This window comes from Mastomys coucha, unplaced genomic scaffold (genome assembly GCF_008632895.1).
Source record: "Mastomys coucha isolate ucsf_1 unplaced genomic scaffold, UCSF_Mcou_1 pScaffold22, whole genome shotgun sequence".
Taxonomy (NCBI): domain Eukaryota; kingdom Metazoa; phylum Chordata; class Mammalia; order Rodentia; family Muridae; genus Mastomys; species Mastomys coucha.
Window position 1 is genome coordinate 5,747,677 of NW_022196905.1, and position 25,596 is coordinate 5,773,272.

At 38.1% G+C, this 25,596-nt stretch overlaps 1 long non-coding RNA gene across 2 annotated transcripts in view; it reads left to right on the forward strand.

The window, feature by feature from the left end:
• Positions 1–25,596, forward strand: part of LOC116069201 — a 525,801-nt gene that overhangs the window by 496,844 nt on the left and 3,361 nt on the right. For both annotated transcript variants that reach the window (XR_004109900.1, XR_004109901.1), the window contains 3 exons: positions 1,161–1,277; positions 3,618–3,770; positions 22,523–22,674. This is a non-coding gene — a long non-coding RNA (uncharacterized LOC116069201). The remainder of the gene's footprint in view (positions 1–1,160; positions 1,278–3,617; positions 3,771–22,522; positions 22,675–25,596) is intronic.

A 25,596-nucleotide genomic window follows, 5' to 3' on the forward strand; every position in this document is an offset into this window, starting at 1 on the left:
TTTGTTCTGTTTTTCTTCAGTCAGGATCATACTCTAGCCCAGGCTGACCTTGAACTCAATCTATGTAAATGGTTGTTCCTGAGTTCATGGGGATTCTCCTACTTCAGCCTCCCAAATGCTAAGACTACAGGAGTGAACCACCACAACAGATATATATAACAATTTTTGTTTGTTTTTCTTTTTTACTGTTTTGTTTGTTTAATCTTTTCTTTGAGAATGTCATATATGATCACTGCATCTACATCATTCTTGCTCCTCCCTTTGCCTCAAATTCCTTGTGTCCCTCCCCTTTCAAATTCATGACCTCCTCTTTAATTATTGTTAGGTGTATGTGTGTGTGCACGTGAGCACGCTGACTATTTGAGATTTATAATCTATGTTGGAGCTCATCCCTGGAGGAAACTGATTCTCCCTCTGTCAGTAGCTTTTGAACACTTATATATAACATCTGATTTCAGTCTGAACTATCACTTGGTCTTGTATATCAGTGTCAATGGGATAAACACATTGATTTCATAGTTTTTTTGAGATATTTGATGAAGCATGTAAAGCCATATTGTAGCCTTGTACAATGGTTGATACACAATCGATGCTTACTTTGGGTATCACACCATGGTATCTGTGGACCTACTCAGTCATTCACTTTCATCCATTATTATAAGCCATTAAGTTGCTAAAAGGAAAAAGCTACACTTTACCAGCTTATATCGCCAGAGCCCACCTGCTTCTTATAGTGGGCACCATGTACGTGATTGTGACATCTAATTGTGATAAAGTAAAGAGTACAATTGTTTTTTCAAAATATAGCAAATCCTACAGTAAAGCTGTGAATAAGCCGAACAAGAACCAAAGAAAGAACACAGGGGTAAAATAAGGTGCAAAGGGCACATGCCATGAGAGAACACTCCAGATTGCTCCAATTAATTAACAAGCACTTATTGGCAACATTTATCCAAGCAATTCAGAATCACCGTAATTATATAGGACTTGCTCCTTTGGTTCTAGAATCTTTCTAGTAATATGTTCTCTGTAGATTTTTGGTTTTGCAATTTAAGTTTTCGTTCTGTAATCACATCAGTTCATGGTCAACCACAATTGTGCGAGAGCCATTGTGAAGATTTCTGTGATTGCATCTGGATTATTTTTGTTTTATTTTTCAGGTGCTCTTATTAACTGTACAGATAGCTTGTCTGGCTTTGAGCCTTGAACTCATCTAAAGGAACCAGGTGATAACCATAGTGTGTCTGGACTCACCTTGGACCCTGGCTCTCTCTAAGGTCTGTTTGCTCTGCCCCCTCCAGTCCAAAGATCATTCTTCTTGATAGAGACCATAGAATCAAAACAGGAGTTGAATCGTTCTGTTTTCTGTGACATCTGTTAACATTTTGCTGTGTGCCCCAATCAATGTACCTATCCCTTTGTTCTTCTTTACAAACAGCTTAAAATAGCTTTCTGTTGTCCTTGGCAGGTTTGCAGCCTTTAGTCAAGCTTTAACCCTTCTGACAATATTCTTAGAGCACTTTTTATATTGGCTCTTCACCATGTCTTCAGCCTTCCATTTGGGGTATACGTCCCTTTATATTCCACATTGAATAGCTTTAAAAGGGGAAAAAGAATGCTCCTTTCATGGTATCATTTTTCTATACCTCGAAAATAATCTGTGATTATTTTTTCAGAATTTTAAAAATAAGTTTATTTTCCCTTGAAAAATATTTAGTTGCAGGATTGTCTCTTAAATTTCTGTATACTGATGTTTGCTTTCCTGGATTCTAGGATAAATTCTATATCTAGCATTATTTTTCTGTTAACAGAACAAACTCTCACATAATGAAACACTCCTTTTAAATTTCTTACGATTTTGGCTGAAACATCCACATCTTATTTTTTGCCCAAAGTTAAATTATGTATTTATTGTATTATTCTTAGTGTGTAGATTAAAATATATCAGTGAGATATAAGCCATGTATATATCAGTTCTGCTTGTTTTGAAAAATCGCTACCAATTCATTTGCAACTTAAAATCTCTAATTCCCATGTCCTGATACAGGTTAGAATCATACCTGAAATCTTTACTTGGTATTTGTGTTTTAGACTTTATGTATAAGTGGTTTTTATTGGTTTGGATATTTTGTCCACACACACTTTCTCTAGTCTCTAGTCAAACACTTCACCTTGTTTGGATGCCTTTCTCTCTGCTATTTGGAACAACTGCTAAAGACAACAATAACAAAACCAAAACTCCGCTGTGCTGCCCTCATATTTCCCAAAGCCTCCTGGTTTTTTTTTTTTTTTCAGCAGAAACAGAGGCAGATAGCTCTCCCACTGTGTATGGATGGCCTTCAGCAGCTCATGCTGCAGATGAGCAGAGTCCACGTCTCTCAGAGACAGCATTAACTGCTACATGTAACCTCAGTGCAAATGTCACTTCTCCACACAGTTTATAGTCACATCCTAGAAAACAGTTCTTCTCCTTTGTCTCTTATGTGTAAATATGAGCCTTTGAACTTGGCATGGGGGGTCCTCTGCTGTCTTTTCATTTCTGCCTTCCAGAAATATTAAAACTCTTCCAGTGTGGTCCTGAAAACCTTCCAGATTCTATGTTGGGTAAAGAGATTGTTACTGCTTTTATAGAAGGGTGCAGTTACTAACTATGGAAGTCAGTCCCCACATAACACACTCGAGCCAGTCTGGAAGGCCTTCTTTTATACTTTGATATGAGTTTCAGTTTTTCTCCAATGCCTCAAAATATTTTTTCTATTCTAGTTTGCTAGGTTCTATTTTTTAATGTCATATGTGAAATCTCTATTCTTCTCAATTAGTTAGAAACACAGAAGGACACTCATCAGATGCTCAAGATAGAAGTCCACCCTGCATACAACATCCACACTCCTGAGAATCCAAGAGGAATAAGAGTAGAATCAGCAATATGCCCTGTGGTGCTTACTTCCCAAGCATCACGCTCATTGTTGCCTATCTGCACATCTTTCCAACTGTTTACTGTTCCTAGTGATAGTTAGAGTGCTGTAGACTTGTAGGCTGTTATGGTGGGTAGGATAGGGCACCTGGCAACATTGCCTTTAGCCAGTCCTCTAAGTGGGTGAAATATGTACATGGCACAGGACACTCATTTGAACTTCCTCATTTAAAACCAAAGCAGAAGTGTCATCTACAAACATTGTTTCTTTGTTGCCTTTATCCTTGCTTCTCATCCTTCTAATATTTGCTTACATTACCTGGAGTATGATGAATGCCTAGGAGGATGGAGAAGGCAGTTGATGTTGAAGTAAAGAAAACTGAACTTGTGCACACTTGGAGAAGAAGTGAGGAGAGTTTGAGATACTGTGAAACAAAAAACCCTGGATCTAGGATTCTTTTCCCACACATAGGAGATTCAAGAGGATTCTATCCATGCTCCTTCCCAAGCCCATCTTCCCCTAATGCCCTAGCTGTTCACCTCACTCTCCACTCCCTTGTAGCTCATGGCTTTCTGCTCTCTAGAAGCAAAGGACAAGTCAAAAGGCATGTGAAATCAGCTCAGCTAAATGATGAAAATTTTGACTCATCTGAGCTTACCTTAGGATCAAACTGGGTTTGACACTGTTTGCTTGTTTGGACAGGATCTCACTGGGTAATCCCTGGCTGTCCTGGAATTTACCATGTAGAAGAGAATGGTCTGAAACTCACAAAGATCCATTCTCCTGTCTCTGTCTTGTACCTTCAAGTAGTGAGATTAAAGATGTGTGGCTCCAAATCTGGCTTCAAACTGTTAGGTAAGTATCATTTCTGGGAAAAACTTATTTATAAATTCTGCAGTACTTTCTCAATTAGCCACTTTTCCCTTTAGGGTTGGCTCTGTGAGGTTTGCTCTTTAAGTCCAAAATAGTTTATATGCACTAGAACATTATATTTCAAGCAATTTATGAGTTCTAGCATACAATTTAGAATATTTTTCATAATAATAACAAAACTAAAACTTCATATGCTTGAAACAGATACTATAATATTCCCAAACATTTGCTCAATTGAAGGTTTTGTAATTTTAACTGGAAGTGCCAAATTAATAATAAAATTATAAAAGAAGTATGGATTTCAATAGATATATTTGCAATGAACTACTTTAAGCTCCCTCTCCCCATTTGTTTGGACCTAACATTTAGTTATTATTTTACAAACCTGTGTTTTCTCTTGCAGTTTGAGAACTTTTATTATGACATTTACAAGATCATAAATGTTTTATCTTTAATTTTTAAGTAAAAGTTTCCATTAAATTCACATGTATGTATATATAATATGTATTTTCCAACAAATTGAAAAATTAAAAATGATGGACCAGAACAATGCCTGCTTCCATTCATTATACTTCTGAAACAAAGTAAATAATTAGACTTTATTATTATCAGTAAAACTCAACTTTATTATCGGAAGAATAATTACGATAACTTCTATGACCTAAAGTCCTGCTTTTTCCTATGATAGTTATTGAGGGGACATTAATATTTTGTTACATTCTAGTTCTGGAGAGTAAAACTTGATAACATGTCTTTCGTCCTCTCTTCTCAGCTTAGCATATGCTTAAGGGGCCTTAAAGTATACAGTTGTCATAATGTACCTGAAACTTCTCAGTTCTATTAGAGCCGCTGGTGACAGGTCAAATGAAGGAAGCCTCATTCCTATGGGTTTGGGAGGATTCAGCAGAATTTCTCATAATGTCACTTTGGGGGGAGAAAGGGAAAAAAAAAAACCTTATATATTACAGGGATGTTTCCTGCAATTAGAATAACAAACACAGGTAGTACAGGTTCAGAACTGCTTACCAAGTTGTTTATAGCTCTTTCCCATGGTCTCCCGAGGCCACAGAGACGAGGCTGTGGTGTGAGCTCTCTCCTCACATCCTAATGCACATTAACAGTGACACCTTGTTAAGGGTCCTTGTGTCACTTCCTTAGAATCATAGACATCCCACCCAATTAAAATTGTTCATTGTGAAAACCAAAGAAACCTAGCCCAGGCAAGCCTCTCAGAATCCAGAAGCTTAGAGTCTTGCTTAACCCAGCCACACAGTGCCTGCCTTGGCCCCATGAAAATAAACATATCTTTTGCATATATGCTCTCCTGGCTGCCAGCACTCTGCCAAGGAGAAGTGCTATTCTAAATGGAGATTCTTTCTGTATCAGCAGGAAGAATTTATATCCAGTCAGAGAGAAAGTGGAGAGCAGCTCTTGTTGTTCGTCACATTTTAGTGCAGGGAAGTGCTTTGCCCTTAAGGTGCCAGGTAAAGAGAATTGCCAAGTAAAGAAAATTTATTGAATGCGTTTTCCAAAAGAGAAGTATATCTGACATTTTTGTTTCTAGGGTCTCAGAAAAAAAAATAACTCTCCCTAGTCCTTATATCAAGGAAGGACAAGCATAAAGGAAATAAAGCAGTTTCATTCTGTCTTGGAATGCATGCACATAAATGTTTTCTATTTAATCATCTGTAATTATCTTAAGCTTCTCTTTATTCAGATGTCTGTCTGTACCACTCCCCAGAATGCTGAACTTACTGAGTTCCTCTTGCAGTGCCTTCTCTCCTTTAGGGGAGCCACAGACTGAGTCCATACATCTGCCCCACCCCCACCCCTATGCCCACAATTCACAGTAGCATACCCCCACAGTTGCCTGGATTTTGTTTTCAAACTTGCCTGTCTTGAAAGCCCGTGAGGATCTACGACCATTCCGGGTGTATGTACACTCTTCACATGATTTTGACAAACACTAAGGGTCACTGGGACATTCCATCCTTTCAACCCTTCTAAGCAGGTTACCCTTTATTTGATGTGGTTTAGGAATCCTCAGTGTTGAAATCGATCTTTGAAGTTAACATTTTGGCTATTCTGGAACTTTAAAAATTTGGGGCTTGACTGAAAACAACAAACCAGCAACCAAACAGCAACAACAAAAACCAAAACAACAAAAGGAATCCATCAAATAAAATAAAAACACCTAGTTTGAGATTCGATTCCCTCTTGCATCCTGGAAGGGTGCTTCTCTCTCTTGTTAAGCACTGTGACTCCAACTCTCTGTTCTGACTCGGTCGAGGACAACTACAAAGATTCCACCTCTGGGCAGGTACAATATGTTAGCTAGGGAAGGACCGCTCCTGTGGAAGGATGACAACAATTAGCACATGCTACTCATTAACAAACGGAGATTAGAACGCAGCCGAAATGGCAAGCTGCCATCAGCGCGGTAGTTACGGGGCAGTTTAATTTCTAACGAATGTGAGCGCTGGATCAGTAACAATATTCGACAAAATGCCGCCTGCATTCTCTTATGGCTTTCATTACCAAATTGAAAATCTGTGTAGATTTCTGAAAATTACTTTTAAATGTAGCCAATCTCCTAGACTGCAAGGCTTGATTTGCTGGTGAGGGAGCCCTGCTGTGAGATTTTAATGAAAGATCATAGTGGCCCTCCAAGGCCGGCAAAGAGCTATGGGCCCTGGAAGACCCGAAATAATCTGTTTTACTTTTAATGGCAGCCATTTTATATTCATTAAGATCAAAATGCAGTTTTGCAGGCAAATTGCAAAGCTGTTCCACTCACAGCTTGAGAACCTGGAGGCCCTACAGCTTTTTATCTTGTTCATAAGCAAATATGCAGTTAATATCTTTTAATATGCTTTGATGCTTGCTACCTTATGGGTACATTGTACCAGAGGTTAGGGAACTGCATGTTTCCTTGGCACAGTCAGCGCGAACTAAAGCCACCGTCCTTTTATTTCCATAATGGTAGAAGAAATGAGTCTCTTTTTATCCCCCCTCCCCATTTTTTTTTTTAAATGCAAGCTCTGCTCAAATAAATTGTAAAGCACTGTATAGTGTACATTCAGGGTCTCAGCGAAAGCACAGTTTTTCACTGGGACCCATCTGTTGGTGGTTTGTATTATTTAAATTTATACAGTCACATTATTTGAATGTAAACAGCCAAATAAGATAGGATCAAATCATTGGCATCTGGAAACTGCTCTCATCCTCTTTGATTGTGAGGTTGTCTGCATTAATAATGGCGTTCTAAAGGCTGTGATTCCACCTGATATACCGTATGACCCTAGCAGTTGTGATCTTATCAGGGTTTCAGTGTAGTAGAAAATGAAGGTATTTTGCAGCTCATTTCCAGCAAAGCTAGTTTGCATTATCTGCTGTCCAGAGAAGTCCTGCTTGTTTGGTACCTTATAAAACACCTCCATCCCCTTTCTGATTTGCAGCTGTACTTCCGGTCTAGAATCATGTTGTAGATTAATTTCCATCAGACTTCTTATAGAAGCCAAATGACATTGTTCTGAATGGAGAGGAAGAAAGGAGGGAGGGAGAGAGAGGAGAGAGGGAGGAGAGAGAGAGGGAGGGAGGGAGGAGAGAGGGAGGGAGGAAGGGAGGGAGGGAGGGAGGGAGAGAGGCAAAGGAAGGTGGAGATAAATCTTCCTTGCCCAGTACATTCAGTTGTCTCAGAAACAAGAACAAAGGTTGTTCTCAGGGTTGTCAGTACTCTGCCCTTTATCTCATCTTACTTACGCCGTCAGCAGTAGGTCCGGCCTACACATTGTTGTTCAGAATTATATAACTAGATGATAGTCGTAGCAGCAAAACTCAGGGTCCTTTATGGATAGAAAAGGAAGCAACTAAGTCAAGGACAATCAACCAAAGACTTAGACTGAAGACCAACTAGAATGACAAAGAGACTTTTCCTCTGCTCTTCAATGACATGGGATTTAGAACTCACTCTGGGCCTTGGAGGCCTAGCTGGAGCAAGGATGGGAGGAGCTAGGGCACCTTTTGTGGCTAGAGGGAGGCCATGCTGCTTTATCCTGAAGAAGGGGAAGGCACAGCATTCCTTGTGATGTGGCAGCCATCTCTACCATCTCAAGAAGAACAGCAGAACTGCAGGACAGCTCACTGAAGAACCCAGGGGAACTCCTTTATGAACATTAGCATTCTTGTGTCCTTTGAAAAACTAAATCAGCTCCCTGGAAAGGAAGGTCAGGGTCTTCTCTGGCTCCTCACCACATCCCACCCACGGCAAGTTCTCACACAGGATGACCACTTTGCACATCCTTGTAAAACAGCATTGCTTCTCTGCCCATCCTTAGAATACAAGCTTCCAGGTCCTGTTAGGAAATCTGATTGCTCCTCTCCCAGGGTCTCTGGGAGGGATCAAGGTGTCTGGCCTGCCAAAGCACAATGAAACAGGCTTCTGAAAACACTCCAAAAGCAGCCAGGAATGTGTGGATGGGCAGCCAGCCAGGGTGGCCTTGGGAGTGCAGGGTGTGGATGGGACCTTGGAATTTTAAGCAAAATGAAGGCAGGAAGGAGTGTTCGGGTCTGGAATCAGAGGGGCGTTCTGAAAACCCGAGAGTGGACTCTAAAGTATTTGAACTTGCCTCTGTAAAGGAAGGGCTAAAGTATTCCCACCTGCCCAACTTTAAAAGGAAAAAGGAGACTCTAAAGAACATATAATTAATTTCAATTACAAGCATTACATATCTCAGGCTAGATAGGCACTATCTTCATTTCCTGTCAGTTCAATGGTCTCCAATACAAAAGTCCCATAAATTAAATTAAATTAAATTAAAACATAAAATTCCTTCTCACGTACCTCTGTTTTCTATTCTTAATACCTCTTGACATTTAGTCTTTAATATGCTACACTTTCTTCCCCTGCCCAAATATATACTTCAGGTTTTGATCAGTAAGGCTGCATCAGCAGGCATCTCGGCATTAATATAGCACAAAGCTTTGGGAAAATAATCAGAAAACAGAATACATTTAGATGTGAGAAGTTTAGCCCAATGTTTATTTACTATCTATTTTCAGAATTCGTCTTAATATGGAGATTTTTTTTCTAAGATCAATATTCCGGCTTTCTATGGGCTCAACAATTGTGTTCTGCTTCCTTTTCACTCAGAAGACCCTGCCATGTACTGTGTGGTATAGCGGCTACAAAAGGGGTCAGTCTCTGGCAGAGAGTGAATTTGCATTTTGATCTAGTGCAAGGGAGAAAGAGAAAGTAATATTGCACACCATTTTCACATGGTGGTGGTATCAGCAGTGGTGTTACATCATTGCAAGTTGAACGCTGTGTAGATTCCTAAGGAGGCACAGGCGTGTGTGTGTGTGTGTGTGTGTGTGTGTGTGTGTGTGTGTGAGGTGTCGTGAAGAATAATAGCACCCTCTATGAGACTTTGTCAGGGAAACTGGAGGAAAACAATCTACATTGAAGCCTTCTGCTATTTGGATTTCTTTCAGCACCGATTATCCATCAGAATATTTGAATCCATACATAATGGAGTTCCTTGGGTCCTATACAGTAATGTCTTTAAGCACATAAGAGGAAGTTGTATCTCTCAGATTCCTCCAAAAAGGTTATCAAAATTGCCCTGAAGGGTTGACATAGTCCTGCCAGACAGTGTTTTGAAGGATGATGTTATTATTTTTGCATTGGTCATTCCACCAAAGTATTAAGTGAAAAAAATTGACACCTGTCCCTCTGGTCTTATTTAGAAAAAGGAAAAAAAGCCACCCCCATCAACAATAAACAGAAAGAAAGGAAGGCAGAAAAGAAGGAAGGAAGGAAGAAAGAAAGAAAGACAAGATTTCACTTTAACAGGGTCTTTCAGGCAGAAAAATACAGCAGTAACATGTGTAAAGAAATTTTCAATATGTTTTGACAATAGTGTAATCTAGAGGAAGTGTTATCCCCCTTGTGGAGGTCATCATTCTTAATACAGTGTGTGTCATCAATTCTCAGGACAACAGAGAAAATGATCTAGTCAATACATATGAAACAGAAATCATGCATAAACATGCTGCCTTACTATAAAGTGGGTGACACACTGAAAATTGGATAGCAGTCCTGGATGCAATTTTCCATAACTTTTTATTATTCATAAGATCGTGTGATCTAATAAGCCACACCTCAAATTACTGTCCATTGAAGGTGCTCTTGAGTGATAGATTTTGACAAAGCAGACAGAGGATATATTATGATTAAGATCAGATGCTGCAGTGCTGGGCTTTGCGCTGCTGACTGTTTTCAGCTGCCTTTCATCAATTCTGTATTCTCCTCCCTTAAAAAAATGAAGAAGCATGCATCCATGGGCATGAGCGTGTACGAGAGGAAACCCACCGGTGGATCAGGAGAGTGGCTCTGGTCCGAAAGAATCTCTCCCTGCACATTGACTCTAGGTAGGAAGACACTGGTTTAAGAAAGAACAATAAGAGGAAAATTAGGTATAGGAATTGAAAGAGAAGAATCTCAAATGTGCTACTTAAATAGTTGTTAAAATACCCAGGACTTTAAAGTGGCAGGCTCTTTCTTAAATATGCAAATAGAGGGGAGAGTAAAATAAGAAGATTGTTGCTACCTCAGGAGAGACTCAGAACTCCTGAGAGAAACCAACCTTTGTCTAATCACTTCCAGTTTCTCTCGGAGCAGGATTCTTTGTGAGAGGCTTTTTAAAAGTCCTTCCCTTCCTTCCTTGTTTCCTTCCTTGTTTCCTTCCTTCCTTCTTTTCTTTCTTCCTTCCTTCTTTTCTTCCTTCTTTTCTTCCTTTCTCCCTTCCTTTCTTCCTTTTCATTCCTTCTGTCTCCCTCCCTACATTTCTCCATTTTTAACCCTGTTAAATAACTTCTCTGGCCTAGGACTGTGAAAAAGACTCTGCCCCTTTAATTCATCAAATGCAGAAAAACTGGCATAGCCAGTATCTACAAGGCACATTCCAAGGGGAGATGTTTTCAATTCACTCATTATAGAAAGGTCAGGCAGGTTCAAGTTCAATGTCATGGAAAAGAAGTCCTCTCTACAAGGAGTACCACCCACACATGGAAAAGTGGAGGGAGAATTAGATGAACTATGTAACCTAATTTTTTGGGCAAATACAAGAAAATTAGCCCTGTGTGCTATTTGAATTTAAAACCACATATTAACAATTCAGCTGTAGAAGGTGACGGCAACCACAACAAAGTAAACACGCTCTCCAAACCACTCGGCCGTAATGATGTTATTAGTATGCATGTTGCTGAGCCCAGATGTAGCCTTTAGCAGCCTAAGCCCTTCCAGTGCTTTTTGTTCTAATGGCTTCAGACTCTTTTTCAAAGTGGGCCACTCAGAGACCACCACGACTAGAGGACTAGAATTGGAGGATAATTCACACTGGCAAATGGAACATGAGCGTTCCCGCTCTCAGCTTCACCATATCCCATTGTCTGCTATGATAACAATAAACAGTATCTGCCAGGAGGCAGCGAAACACCTGTGGGTTAAACATATGGGAGCTGAGCTTGGAGAAGCTGTTCCCATAGGTTGATGGCAAAACAGTTATCTGTAGAAGGGAGGATGCCACAGGCACATCTCATCTTGGGACTCCTCGTCCCAGTGAATTTCACCATTGTGAAAAGTGAGATGGGCTAGCCTTCACTTACATGAATTTCAATAGAAATCTAGACTTCATGCAATAGTGCCTCACATACATTCAAGCCACCGACCAGCTTTCAAATCTGGAGCCTACCACTGGATCTCAGTTCCTGCATGTCTCCAGAGAGAGCTTTTAAAATGTACAAAACCAGGCTGGAGAGATGGCTCAGCTGGTAAGAGCACTGACTGCTCTTCCAAAGGTCCTGAGTTCCGATCCCAGCAACCACATGGTGGCTCACAACCACCCGTAATGAGATCTGACACCCTCTTCTGGTGCAACGGAAGACAGCTACAGTGAATTACTCCAGAGGGAGCAGGGCCAGAGTGAATTACTCCGGAGGGATCAGGACCAGAGCGAGCAGCCGGAGGGAGCGGGGCTGTCCTGAGTTCAATTCCCAGCAACCACATAATGGCTCACGGCCATCTGTACAGCTACAGTGTACTTATACACATAAAATAAATAACTCTTTTTAAAAAATGTACAAAACCCTGCAAAGCAACCCTGACTTTCAAGACACAAAATCTTTGGAAACCACACCAAAACCCAAAGTGTTTTGGTTGATTCTGTTTTGCTTTGTTCTAGATCAAACCAACAGCTCTGGTATTTTTAGGTCCTTTTCTTGTGTGGAGTCACTTTCTCTATTTTATTTTTATTGTTGCAGATATCTAGAATTAGGAGTTAGTTTGTTTTCCACATTGAATCAGAAGTTGGCAAACACTAGTAAAGCTCAGGGAGAAGGGTGTGATTTAGTATAGGATAGCATAGTATAGAGGGGATTTTGCAATAAAATTTTAAATTGGGGGAATATATTTACTGCCTGTCATATGTGTAGCATTTGGCAGAATCTCTAAGATCTGATATTTAGGTATGTGTGTGTGTGTGCGTGTGTGTGTGTGTGTGTGTGTGTGGATGTGACAAAGTACTGTAAAACTGAACTCATTTATGCTACTTACTTTGTTCAGCCTCTCACAGACAAGTAATAAAATATACATATGATATAGCCCTTTCCAACAACTTTTAATTATAGCACATCTGATAAAATGCAGAACAATGTGAATCCTGGTAAATAGAATTGGTGGTGGTGGTATGTGCATGTGAATGAGAGACTGAGAGAGAGATTTGAAAGTGGTCCTTTTTTTTTTTTTTTTTAATTTGCAAAAATTTTATTGCCTGGGATTATATGCAACAAATTAGAAAAGGCTCTCACATAATTTGCTTCTACTTGATGTGGCACCATACTAAAAGAAGCCATGCTACAGAAATAGAACTATTTGATGAAGGTATGGTACTCTTTTATATTGCCATCGGAGACATTAAACTTTTCTTTGTGTTTAGCAAAATATTGATTGGAATGCAAAAGCACGAATGGAAAACCACTTTAAAAATCCAAAACTATGTGGCAAGGTTTACCAACCTTGGTCAGTTATTTTCCACCTCCCAGCAGAGTCTGATCATTATGCCCCATTATGTCAGAAATTCCAAGGAAAACTAAATGAAAGGCCCTTCCCAGGACAAGTTACCCAGAGGAGGCCTGAACTAAGCCTTTCTGGAGCTAGGCTACTGCTGGGGCAAGTCTGGATTTTCCTAGTTTGTTTTTCAGTCTCTTTTTTTTTTTTCTGCTATGCCCCTCAGGTAGAGAGAGTTTTTGCAATAAACATAGATACTGCAGAGGTTTTATTAATTGGACATGGACAACAAACCAGATCCAACGTAGTGACCCTGGGCGGGAAGCCAGACAAGAGGACTTAAGACATGGACCATGGTGATAGGGACTAATGATGAATGTACTCAGTGACCAGACTGGCAAGCCCAGCCACTCCCCAGATCTTCCCCACCCCCTTTAAACTGATAGTCCCCTTGGATTGCCTTTATGGTATTTTTTGGTACAGATGGTCTCCAAAGTAGTGAAAAAATAAGGAAAATATGGCTATGTCTAAGAGAAACTAAGATTTTAAAGCCACTCTGGCTTATTTGACATGGACCCAAATTCCTTTGCTGTTAATCACAGACTTCTCTTGGAGGAGAAGGTGTACTTGAATCACCTCCTTAGCTGACCATGTGGTACTTCACCCAAGCATGATCTACTGCATCTTCCTCATTTTCCCTAGTGGGTGTCTTCCATCTGCAGCTGAGAAGATCATTTTTAAATGGAAGACACTGACAGGGATATCCAAGGCATAAGAAGATGAGCCTCCACCTTCTGTAAGTCCAGGAGGCTCTGCCTTCTGTAAGTCCAGGAGCCTCTGCCTTTTATAAGTCCAGGAGCCTCCGCCTTCTGTAAGTCCAGGAGTTAGGCCCCTCTACTCAATGTGGAGGTTGTGCCTTGTTCCTTGCTCTTCCCAGAGAAGCCAGAATCTACACCAGAGACAGCATAACAAACAGTACTCATAGCTTTAAAACATTCTTTGTGTCTATGTGGATACACATCTAGTCCACTGGCCCTTTAGTGCATTTGACATTTGTAGAACAAGGTTTTAAGTCAAATGGTTATTTTTTTTTTTAAGCACAAATACAAGTAATAATACTGAGTCAAACCTTGAGCAAGCTCTGCGCACATGTAATGATTTGGCACCTTTACAAGTTTGAAAGTTAAACAGGATCCTTACTCACACACTTTGAATTCTGACACAGAGAAGGTGCGTAATACAAGCTTATTAACTAATTATCTGGCAAGGATGTAAAGTAGTAAATCAAAGCAATTATACAAATAAAGGACCATAGTAAAATACAAAAAAAAAAAAAAGTGTACCAGTGAAAACAAACAAGCCATAAACAAGTGTACCAGTGAAAGCAGACAAGCCATCTTCATTTTTGTAGTAGATGCTAAGGCATTCTGCTTTTTTATTATGTTGGGCTATAAGACCAATTAACTCAATTCTTCATTTGTTTATATGTATCAACATAGGCAAATCTTTCATGATAAATGATAGGTAAGAGATATTTTTGTAGCCACAAGTTTAAAATAATTTGGATTTCAGTTCTTTGGTGGAGGAAAACTATGTCAAATTTTGAAGGATTACTTAAATAAGATAAGCTAGATATAAACAAAAAAGAATGATGGATGTTCAGATACTCTACTTCTGGAAGACATTTTTCTTCTCTGCAAAAATAGTCTAACCATTCTTAACGGGCCATGTGCTCTCTGTAATGAGTGTTTGTATCACAAAAGGTAGACAATTTGTGGAAGTTGAAGGTGCCATCTGTAATTAATCAACAAAAACATTTATTTATTGAAAATTTATAATGGAGCCGTAAAAATGTTCTGGGAAACATAAAAAAGGAAGGACCATCACCACATGATTTCAAAGAACTTCCTTTAGGTCCTCATCACACTGAGCAAGGACACATTGCTTTTTCTATGCCCTAGATAATCTTTCAAAAACATCCACCCCCAAAATAAACCAGTATGAGTAGAAAGTAGACAAATCAAATAGTCATAATGGGACCTGGGTTTTTCTTCCTCAAGACCATCAGTGCTTTATTTATTGTGACATGCACATGAACAACTTTCCAGTGCAAGTTCCTGAGAGTTTTTCATGTATTTTCATGTATTTGTCTTTCCCTTTGTTCTTATATTTCACCTATTTGTCTACCAATGCATTTGCTACATTTCATGACAAAATATTTGGTTAAACAAAGGGAAGGGAAGATTTCTATGGGATGATAATTCCAGTACATAGCAACTTGCCTGGCTACCTTTAGAGTCCATATGGGATGAGGCAGAACTTCATGGTGGGGAACATGTGGTAGATCTATAGGAAAAAGTTTCAGAGAGAGAGGATATGTAATGGGCTGTTTTCCTCCTGGCCCTAAGCTCCCAGAATAATGACTCAGACTCAAAATATATTTACAAATATCTAGACCATATAGCTAGGCTTATCCCTAACTAGCCAATAATTTAAAAAGAACCCATTTATACTAGTCTACATTCTGCTATGTGACTGGTTACCTCTGCTCAGGTACCAAGTGCCTGCCCTTTTAATATATTCCCATACTTGGCTTTATTGCAGAATTCTTTTTGTTTACTAGATATCCCACCAGCTATTCTACCCTTTCTATAGGCCATAGGTTTTTTAATTGACAGGTGATCCATTCATCCAATACATAAGATATTCTCTCTACATGGGTGGGTTTCTTGGGACAGGATATAACCTTGAAAGTCATACACCTAGTAGCCTCTTTTGTCCAACCGGTTACCTTCCTCAAAGTTGTGTCAATCAATGATGAATCCAAAACTGTGGTTAGAATCCTCAGATCTCAATCACCTCCCCATAGTACCCCTGTCTGAGAAGGAAACTTGCATTGATGAACTTTTTGGAGCAAAATCAACAGCTATCATTGCAGATTCTAGACAATTTAAAGTGAACTTTTAATGATACATGACTAGAGAGTTAATGTAATATTAAAGATATGCATATAAGCTAGGAAATTGTATTTCTTTTAAGTTTACTGAATCTTTAGCCAATTGCATCCATTAAACTAGGCTCAAAGAGGAACTAAAAATTATATGGATTTTGTCTAATGTTCTCTGGTTCTTTTGAAACAAGGAAGGACTTCATTGTTTATAAAACTCATTTGAGTTATAGATTTGAGAAGTAATCCCAAGTAATATCATGAAGGAACATCTGATTGAGCAGAGTCAAAGGCTTCATCAATTTGGTCAAATCAGCCAAGCCTGTTACTTGGTGGCATGTACACTCCCACCCACTGATGTAAGAGATTTTCACTTCTGAATGGGCTGTTTGGCATCTCGTAGACCCAGCCTATGATTATACCACCATCTGGATTCTTTCTTACATCAGGCTTCTTTCAGCCACAAGTTATACATGCTGTTTTGGGAAGAGCTTGTCAATATTTTGGTTTGTCTTTAGCTATAAGAGCGCCATAGACAGTCTTGAGTGAACTTGGCTCTGCCTTGGTAATTCTCCGTCAGTTCTGGCAGTCATAAGAATTTAAGTTCATGGTGTAGATATTTGGATTCCCCTCAAAATAAAAATAAAATATGTAAGATAAAATCTTAAAATAGGATGCTTTTTTTCAACAAGAATACCCAAATTCCTAGAAATGGACAGGCATAGTAAATGCATGTGCATGTATAATTTTAATGTAAAAACAATGAAAATGGAATAGAATATTCTGAAGTTAACAATTGCTCATGTTATCTTGGGTTTCAAACTGTATGAAGCAGTTGAATAAATCTTCCCATTCTGAATTTAACAGCTCACTGATGCTTTTGAAGTTATAAGATCTTGTGTCATGGTAGAATGTTTCATTGAAATTAGAAAATGAACTAAGATGCTACCTGCATTTTACTTTACTTGCACTCTGAGAACTTAAGAGTATTACAATGTCAGAGTTACTACAGTGGACTCAGAATGCTCTCAAACCGTGCTGGAATATTGGCTTGCTTTTTGTTGTGCAAGCAGTCACAGTTGCTGCATGTATTACAGAGGCAGGAGTCCTGTCACATCCTGAACACACTGTTTTGGCATGGGCTTCTTCAGCCTCTGGCTCTCAGAATATTTCTCTATCCTTTTTCAGGAAGTTCTCTGAATGTTGGGAGAAGCTGTGTCACTTTGCTGAAAGGTGTCTCAGCTCTAAGACTATCCTAATAGAATCTTTGTGAGAAAAAGGAAATTTGTAGTATGCAAACATATTCAGTTAATTCAAAAGCAGAGAATAAAGATATAAGGAACAACCAGAAAAGAAGGGACAATTTTTAGCTCAAAGTAAGGCAGAAATAATCATCAATATATTACCAATGACAATAAATCTAAATGAGAACAAAATACAGTGAAAGAAACATATAGGCAAAAATACAAACAGTTCAGCATGAAAGATCGGAAACACTATGTCATTTTATAGTTGTCATAAACAGCAAAGCATAATTGTTAAGAATTATTTATTATTGAAGGACAAGGTGGGTTAAAATAAACTGATTGGGATTTAAAATGGGAACTAGATTTGACTACAAAGAAGTAAAAAGTGTTTGAAGAGAAATGCTTATCCTAATATGACCTTCACATGGAATGTCTGCATGCTTCAAAACATCATGTTGTATTCCATCACTAGTTCTTAGGTATCTGTTGAAATACATGTTAACATTCTTTAGGAAGAACTACATAACTATAAATAGTTTTCTTCACTCATAAATGGAATTTTAAAATATTAGTCACCTAACATTAAGTTAGGTTAACATTAACATATTAAATGGAGTCTTATCATCAAACAATTTATGAGATGACTCATCTTTCAAACCATGACCTATCATAGAGGACCTGAGTTCTGTTCTCAGAACCCAGGTTGAACTGCTGAGAACCACTTGTAACTCCAGCTCTAGTAAGATATATATCTGTCTCCTTGAGCAACTGGACTAAAGGGTACATGTTTACAATCACACTCATGCATTATGCATATACATATAAATACATTATATATACATAAGTAGTTTATATAGACTTCAGATATATAGTCAAATGAGCTTACAAAAGTTTTTGTAACTTTAGTGGCTAAAGATGTAGCTCAGTGGTTAAGAGTACTCATCCTCTTGTAGAGGACCTAGGTTTTAATCCCAGCACCCAGACAGTGACCCATATCCATCTGTCACTCCAGTTCCAGTGACCTGGCACCCTTTTCTGTCCTCTGTAGGATCTGGCATGCACATGGTACACAGAAAGTAACACGGGCTCATACTCATTAGCATAAATAAAAATGAGCACATTATGAAGCAAACATTACTACAATTTCATGAAAAATATTTCTAATAGAAATTAAGTCAAAGAATTAATGTAAGTGTTGCTATCTTTAGATGTTTGAACAAAAGCTGTTTTAAAGTGAACACAAATCAGAAAGAATATGAACCTTGCTCTATGGCACATAAAGAGCATACCCCACATTCCTCTAGAGCACAGAGGGAACATACCCCACATTCCTCTTTTCCTACCCAAAACCTAAGCAATGTGTATCACCCCTACAAATATAACCCTAAAGTTATGCTTGGTCAAGTTAGAACAGTTTCATAATATGCAAATCCAGTCTATTCAAACTCTCCTGGTTGTCTGGTACTTGTGAAATTGTTCTGTTTCCCCGCATTCTCACGAATGAGAATTTAAGCCCAGGCATGAGATTATAATCCAGCTTTGGATGTGGGTATAGGGAATAAGATTTAATGTTACATTACAACATTACGCTCGGTTACATTCCAACATTACACCCTCTGCTTTCATCTCTGTTGCAATGATAAAATACGAAGACCAAACTTAGGGGAGAAAGGGTTTATTGCCTTAAGATGTATTAATAGCTCACAATTTCAAGTTATAATACCTTACAGCAGAAATTGGAGAGTAGCTGGAACATAAAATACCTCCACACATCCCATCCACAGTAGAAACTAGAGAGAAATGAATGTGTGCATGTTTTAGTTCTAGGCTAGATTCCTTTTCTCTTATTGAGAGTCTAAACTCAAGGAATAATGCTTTTCACGGTGGGCTAAGCCTTCCAATAGCAGTCAATGTAATTAAGATAGTTTTCTACAGACCTATGCAGGTCAGCCTGATATAGATAGACAAGACTCACTCAGATCCTCTTCCAATGTTATTTAGGTTCTGTCAAATTGACAAACGAAACTAGCACGTAAATACAGAGCACCAAATCTGGTTGTCCCTGTCCATAATTCAGAGACTGCTCTGCTGGGTTGTTTACTGGCTATTTGATGGTCACTCAGGTTTGCCATCAACACTTGTACTAATATGTTCACACATGATCACCATTATCTTAGCTTTGCAAAATAGTACTTGGGTGATTCAAGGACAAATATGTTTTGAGAATTGAAACTGTATCTTTATAAAACAATATCTAGTCATCAATGTATCTGAGGTTTTTTTTTTCTTATCATATAGACCACCTTCTCTCAGCACTATAAATTTTCATGAGATTTTTTTAAAGGTAAATTTTTTGATCAATATTATTTCAACACACCTTAAACATATGAGGAAACCTAAACCAATTTCAATTTTGAATTAAAATTCAAAAATTCTGAATGAAATATTGGACCATTGAAGTCAAACAATGTGGAATAAAATCAAAATCTTTCTAGAAATGGTTAATTATACTCTAGATTAGATGATTAAATTTACAAAGAAACAAAAACAGGAAATGTTACCTAATAGATTCTGATATAGCAAAAGGCCTCAATAAACACATGGAAAAGTATTATATAGTTGTGTGTGTGTGTGTGTGTGTGTGTGTGTGTGTATAGAAAGAAATAGGGATGTAGGTATAGGAAGTAACTAACAACACCATATTAAACAAAGAAATGTTTAAAGTGTTGGCTTTTGTGTTGGTTACTAGGAATTATTAAGAAATAACCAACTTGAAGGAAAGGAGCAAGGAGGGATAAAAAATACTAAAGATAATGGGAAAGATGATAGGGAAACATTTTATTTTTAATTAAAAAATTCATATAATGTATACAAGCATGTGTGTATGCATATACACCTAATGTAGATGACGTTATACTGCTGGGGGTAAGAATGCTCCCCCTAAGAGCAACTATAAAGAGAACCATCATTGCCAGGTATGAAAAGTCTCCCTTTGAGTTATTAGTAAGAAGAACTCAAGAATCTCCCTAAACAATGCAAGCTACTGCCTTTGGCTTCTACCAGAATTTGAACATAAGCCTCATTCCTTCAACATCCACTTCAGACCTAACTACAAATCCTAACTAGATTAACTGGAATCCTTCCTTAGGACTAACTCTCATAACACCCTAATGTGCTATGCAGGCTACTAGAGCAGACTAGCAATTAAAACCCTACACAGATGTGCACATATCTGTGCATGCAAGCAAACTACCCCTACACATAAGATAAAGTAAATAGATCTAAATAAAGACCCAGTGACTTTTCACTCAGCTGTGAAGCTACAAACCACAACCATGAGCAGCAAGTACGGCAAGGTGTATCGGGAGCACAATTGGGGCATTTATCTCTAGGGTAACCATTACCCACCTAATTTGACTTCATGTCCACCCAACCTAGCCAACTACTATGACTTATGAAATAATCAGCCCTAGTGAGGAAGCTGCTACTTCTACTGACCTAAGTCAATGTAATTATCATCTGCATTGTTAATACCTATCCTGAGAGCCAGGGGTAAAGGAAGCTCTCCTCTTCAGTTAAGAATAGTCTTTTTGCAGTAGACAGAGACTATCAGAGAAATTAACAACTAGTCCAAACTTAGAGAGTACCTGACCGTTCACTGCTTAGCCCCATTGGTACCTCCCCAACAGGACCCCTACACCTAAGGCTCAGAGTATGCTTCAGAAAAGGATACAGAAAGACTATAAGGACCAGAGGACTAGGACATGTGCTATGGGATAGTGTCTCCTATATATGACAGTGATATGCACTCATAAAACCTCAGCAATATGACTACCTAAACAAGCTCTGTAAAAGGACAACGTGGTTGACATGCCACCAAGAGAGGAACAAATCTCACAAGACACCTCCTCTAAATGAAGAGCTACAGATGACTGATGGCTGCTAAGAAAAGTAAGACCAGTCTTTACCAGGGATGAGCCTTCTGACATCTTATCCAATCCCAAGTGGCACAAAAAAATTATGAGCAACAATAAAGGGACTGTGTGTGTGTGTGTGTGTGTGTGTGTGTGTGTGTGTGTGTTGAGAGGGAGTAGAAAGAAGAGGGAAGGGGAGTTGGATGAGGTTCTGCATAGAAGGAAAATGAAATATATGAAGTACTAGAAAATACAAAATAAATGTAAAAAAAAAATGCTAAAGAAAAAGAGAGAAATTTAGTTCCTCCTATCCTAATGTTTTGTGCTCTTAGATCCTTAGGATGAACCCAAGCAACAGTAGAAAAATAAAGAAAAAATGGGAGGGGGGTCTCCACAACATAATCCTATTTTGTTTCGAAACAGATTTTTGAAAAGTACTTTGTAGCCCTGGCTGTCCTGGAACTACTCACTCTGTAGATCATTCCATTTGAAATTCCCGTTGTTGTTTCCTTGAAATTTGTTCTGAAATGAGAAGTACTTCTAAAGAAGAGTGAAGGGAAAAAAGTTTCCTTTCTCAGACCAAGAAAAGTAGACTACAGCTGCAGGAATTAAAGTAGAGGATCTTGCTACAGGGAAGGACAAACAAAGAAATGGTACCAACAGAAAACAAAAACAATAACAAAGCAGCATACACTGAGAGCTAGCAGCAAGTAATAAGAAATCTGAGTTGTTGGTGGTTTTGTTTCCCCTAGAGGAAAACATAAGGCACCATACGTAAGCAAATTCCACTTGTAGCATTTGGTATTGAAAAGAGAAAGAGAAAAATTTAGAAACTAGTGACAGTGGTAGAAAACAGTTATTCAATGAGGAACAATTTAGAAAACTTATAAATGGCATCAAAGAAATTTTTAACCTAAATTGTCCAGTGGGTATATTGTGAATTATTAAAATTAGCTTGATTATTCCCATTTTGCCTTAAAACTTACTATATTTTACTTGATGAATGTTTTGTGGCATAATGACTATATTTATATTTTGGATGTACATACATTTTAGATGCAAAGTTTTGAGTCTAGAAGCAATGACTTTTTACCATGCAAAAATGGACATTATTGTCCTTATGTCTAAAATACAGCGCATCATGGTTACATAACAATAATGACAGCAACACTATAATGGCTCAAGTACTACCTAATTCAGGTTATGAACTCAGAAAGAAATCAAGTGTCCCATGGATACTGATCCTTCCAGTGTGTCCACTCTTCCAAGTGAAAGCAGATATGCCACCATCCCATTAGGAGAGAAGTGCTTGCTGTGACTCTAGCCTTTGCTATCCCTAAAGTGAATCTCCCCAACAGTATCTCAGTGTGCAATTCCAGGGCACATAAACACAAAACCAGTCATAGTTACAAAACAACGCGAAGACAGAAGAGAACCTCTCTCTGGAGCTCTTTCACAATCTGTATTTACTTTGAATAATTTACTCCACTTTGTTTTTTTCTCTCTGCCAGAATTAGTTGGAAAAATTCCTTTGTTTTCCATTTTATTTATCTGTATAGGCAGAATCAAAGAATCTTCACCTTCTCAAACATAGGAGTCCAAATTGCACAAGTGCATTAAGGCTTCTGACTGTCACACCACAACACTTGAAACTATTTGATTCCAGTGAATGAGTGGAACAAGACTGTCTGAAAGCAGAGGACACCTCTGTGTAAGTACTTAAATACACAATGAATAACTGTGTGCCTTTTTATTCACTGTTCTTCTGTGTCCTGAAACAGAGTAGTATTAAAGATAATCTGCAATGGACAAAAAACAAAGCATTCTGTACATGTTTGCCAAGTTTCCTGAACCTGTGATTTTTTCAAAATAAAAGATACAAATATTTCTTTGAAAAATGATGTAATTAAGAGAGGCTCACTACAGAGCTGGGCCTACGCCATGCTGTATAACCCAGCCACAGAACCAATGAACAGGCCCTGCAGATAGACACCTATTGTCAATAAGATTAGTTGAGCCCAGAATAGTGCAAGGAAACCTTTCATGCTTCAACAGAAAGTAATCTGTTTCGAGTAATGATGACTAGTTACATATAATTATCTGATTATTGTTAAAAAAGAACCTTGCCCAAACAACTTTAGTATTCTATATTATAAGGTTTAATTTACTCCTTGAATTATTTAATGTTTCTATAGTCTAGAGACAAACTGAACAATTCAAAACCAATTAAAAATTTTGCCCAAATTACTCCTAACTTGTAAATTGGTACACCAAAGTAGTTCCATGTTAAGTTGGATTCTTTTTTCTTTTTTTTTCTTTTTGAGAGCAGTAACAGTGGTGTCTTCAAAAATAATGAGGTTTTCTAGAGCAAAATAGTTTATAAATCATCAGCCAATGAAAATGATTCATGAAATTATATCAATTTTAATATAAAACAGCATAATTCTTATCTCTTGTGTAGGTAGACTTTTAAGATGTATGAGAAACTGAATTGCTTATACCATGTAAATGAAAATAATCATTCAGTGTCTAATATAGTCGTGCAAATAAGGAAAAATATTTAGATTCGTACACAAAGAAATTTCAGTCATTGTTATGCTTCTGATTTACTTGGAAACACAATGAATTAAACTAATATTATTTTCTATTCAACTGGCATAAATTAACTTTGCTTCTGGGAACAATTCATTTTGAATGCTTGCCCAGTGAGTTAAAATGCTGAAGGTTTTATTTTTTCCCAGGTGAGGTCACAGCTTCTTAATTAATCTTTCTAATTATAAGAAAAAAGATAGGAAGAGTATCAACTATTTTATGATGGAAATTGACAATAGGTGTATATGTCTGTTTTGAGCTGAGGACATTTTGCATAAGCATTATCAGCAGTACTAAGAATGCTGTAGCTGCAAGTAACATACAGCATTATTCACAGGACTTGGGTGCAGAGGGCCTTGTTTGTAGCATGGATTAACATCTTAGAAGAAGTCAGGCAATGGGTATTGGTTTCATGAGTCAACCTTGTTGTGGCGAATCCTTTCTGACTTTTTCTTGCCCTTTGCCTGGAGTCTCCAGCAACATCAGCACAGCACATTCCTTCTGAAGGCAGAAACAGGAGAAGATTGAAGGGGCAGCCTTGCTCATTGCTTTACCAGAGAAGGGAAACCTTTCTCTAACTCTCAGCGCTACAGTAAAATTTCTTTCCACCTTGTCAGAAATATATATTAGGATCTCTAGCCATATTACCATAATGTGCTAGTCTCACCTGCTCTTGGAAGCTAAGCAGGATGGATCCAGTCAGACCTTGGATGGGAAGAAATGTTTTGGATGGTCATTGTTAAACGGTATTTTGGTTTTTGTTCTGCTTTGGTTTGTTTTTTACTTTTATCAAGGTATGTAGCCCAAAGACGTTTGCAAGAGGGCCCAGGGAAAATAAGTATTATCTTTGGAAATGAGGGAAAAGGACCAGATTATTCAAGTGACTTTTTTTTTCTGACACCATCTACTATTCTGCTTATAGGAAGTGATTCAGGTTATCAACTTGAACACATACCTAAACACTGGAAAGAACATTGTCTATGTCATCATCCTAGAACTCCTTGAAAGTTAAATGAGATTATTTACACAAATGTGCTCTGAAAGTTGCTGGGAACTAAATGTGGTTAAGATTTTCAGTATTGCAGAAACACAGCTTCAAAGGCACTTTGTATGAACTTCTTTTTGTAGGCCACATCTGCTTAGCCTTCCCTCTTCATCTGGTGGATCAGTAAGCACAACTATATTTAATTTTTTACCTATAGAAATCTTAAGATACTTAGATACTCAGATTATCTGCACAAGGGGTGGCGACAGAAATAAGAAATCAGAAATAATTTTCTGCAAAGAATGATAAAAATAATATAAGTTAATTTGTACTGAACATCTTAGAAGGAACAAAATGAAAATATATAAATGATTCAGAAAATTATATAAGGTAAATATAGAAAAATTCCCTGATATTAAAGAAAATATTGATTAGCTAAATTAAAAATATTATTTTTTTTGAAAATTGGGGGTACAATGTAGGTTTACTAGAACTGTAATCATCAAGTAGATTTTTTAAAAAGTGTTTTCTTGTTGCTGCTGCTGTTATCAAAATGAAGAAGAATCAAGTAGACTAACACAATGAAACAAGGGGTCAGCCTCAGGTTATCCCTACACAATTCTGGACTTCTGTGAATTTCAAAAAAAAAAAAAAATGTATGTCAACCTGAATGCTGAATGATGGACTTAAATGCCACAGATAAAGTGTAACATATAAGGGCCTAGCAAATACACTTGTAAGGGCATTTTAGCCCCATCTGCTAAGGCTCAGTCGATACCATGGAAGAGAAATGGAAAGACTGTAAGAGTAGAAGGGATACTGTGAAATTGAGTTTCTGGACAGGAAAGGGCCATTACTGTCATGAGCTCATGGCATCTGCTGTTATGTGGACAAGACAAGGCAATCAACATTCCAACATGGTGGGAGAAGGCTCATGAGGCCCCATCCCTGGCTGAGAAGCAATTGTTAGTTGATGGCTGCTAGGGTACGGAAAGTCAGTTTTCTTCAGAGATGTGGGCCTTGGCAGGTTACCTGTGCTCCAGTAGATGATGCCCA